The sequence below is a fragment of the Cebus imitator genome, unplaced genomic scaffold, assembly GCF_001604975.1.
Source record: "Cebus imitator isolate Cc_AM_T3 unplaced genomic scaffold, Cebus_imitator-1.0 Scaffold38, whole genome shotgun sequence".
NCBI lineage: Eukaryota > Metazoa > Chordata > Mammalia > Primates > Cebidae > Cebus > Cebus imitator.
This window is the reverse complement of record NW_016107353.1, coordinates 8,722,720-8,725,015: the sequence shown is the minus strand read 5'-3', so window position 1 is coordinate 8,725,015 and position 2,296 is coordinate 8,722,720.

Genomic DNA, 2,296 nt, shown 5'->3' with positions numbered 1-2,296 from the left:
AAAAAAAAAAAAAATTAAAATTTTTATTTGTTTTTGCTGTTACTGGTTTTTAGCCTTTAAAATTAACATATACAGGCTGGGTGTGGTGGCTCACGCCTGTAATCCCAGCTCTTTGGGAGGCCAAGGTGGGTGGATCACCTGAGGTCAGGAGTTCCAGACCAGCCTGGCCAAAATGGTGAAACCCCATCAAAAAGAATGAAGCATTCTACTTATACCATTATAGAACAATATTAAAGGTATTTTAAGTAAAAAGGTCAATGTTCAAATATTAATAAAGCATTCACATATTTTCATATGTATTTGTGTGTACACATTATTTCTAGCTGCCTATACATATTCAGACTATTTTTGAAAGAGTACATCAAAACTGGTTATCTTTAAGGAAGAGGTGTCACAGTCTGGGATGGAAAGGGGGACTTTATCTTCCTGTGTATATTTTTTTGCATAGTTGGACTCTTACCATGTATAGATATTATGGTTTAAAGGAAATAAGTGTTTAAAGAATCAACTAATAGACAAAACACAGATAATTATAGTAAAAAATATATATATATAAAATTAAAATTATAGCTAATTGAAGTTGAAAAGTAGAATGGAAAAGGCAAGATGGAAAGAAGATGGAATGTTAGTATCCTCATTTTAAAAAATAAAATTTTCAGCAGGGCAGTCATTGTGGACTATACCTTGATTCACCAGCTGTGTAGACACATAGGAAAGGCCTCAATTGAGCTCCTGTTTTATTCACATTATTCAGGTTAATTATGATTTTCTTTATGCTACCTTTTTTTTTTTTTTTTTGAGACAGCCTTGTTCCGTCACCAGGCACCAGGCTAGAGTACAGTGGCACCATCTTGGCTCACTGCAACCTCCACCTCCCAGGTTGAAGCAATTCTCCTGCCTCAGCCTCCTGAGTAGCTAGGACTACAGGCGCGCACCACCTAATTTTTTTGTATTTTTAGTAGAGACGGGGTTTCACCATGTTGGCCAGGATGGTCTCGATCTCTTGACCTCGTGATCCGCCTGCCTCGGCCTCCCAAAGTGCCGGGATTACAGGCTTGAGCCACCACTCCCAGCCTATGCTACCAGTTTTGCTGAAGAGTTTATTGATTTGTTCTTTGATTTTCCTTCACTATCACTTTGTTTTTGAGACAGCATCTTGGATCTTGCTATGTCACCCAGGCTGGTGTGCAGTGGCATGATCATAGTTAACTACAACTCCACATTCCTAAACTCAAGCAATCCTCCTGCTTCAGCCTCCTTCCTGAGTAGCTAGGACTACAGGTGTGCACCCCCACACCCAGCTAATTTTTAAAAAATGTTTTGTGGCAACAGGGTCTTGCATGTTGCTCAGGCTGGTTTTGAAACCACCTTTGCAAAAATTGTAACTGAGGAAATTATGACAGGGAAAGAGGCCAGATCCAATCAACAACATCTTGCTTCTAACCTTTAAGCTGTCTTTGTTCATTCCTGGGCATAGGCCCAACTAACTTTGGGAAGGAATTCAGTTCATGGTTTGACTCTGAAACAAAATTGATAAGAGCCCTTTCTTGCCTGGGAACCAGACTGCTTTTGCGGGATTGACAAATTAGCTACAAGATTAGAAATTAGAATCTACAGGCTATGCAGCCTCTGGCTCCAAGAGTCTGAACCTCTCCAAATTGCTCCTGGGGATAACTTCACTATTGTAAAACCTAAGATGAGTGCTTGAGATATTTTGGAGACCCAGCACTGGATGGATCCACTGACACCACCCGGAATGGTAATCTGGCTCAATCAGTTCTGGCATCCCACCCAGCAACAGAAGAAGGCAAGAAAACCTCACTTTACCCTAGCTGTGATTACATCTCCAACCTGACTCATCAGCACTCCCCACTTCCTAAGCCCCTACCCACCAAATTATCTTTTAAAACTGATTTGAGTAATAATAAGACTCCAGTCTCCCACACAGCTGGCTCTGCATGAATTACTCTTTCTCCGTTGCAAGTCCCCTGTCAGGATAAATTCCTGGCCTGAAGTGATCCCCTCTCCTCAATCTCTCAAAGTGCTGGGATTACAGGTGTGACCCACCTCACCCAGCCTCATTATTACTTTAGAAGTGTTGGTCTGACACTAGATGCCACCTGGTTAAAGAAATACAATCGTGTCGAAGATTCACTAACAGGTTCATCCACCCAACGTCAATGAACAAAGCCATCACAAACAAGACATTTTGGAATGCACCAGCAATATTATTAGGCAATGCTGTATACTGTTCTCTACTTCATAGTAGTACCCTATTAATGATTTCCAGAATGAC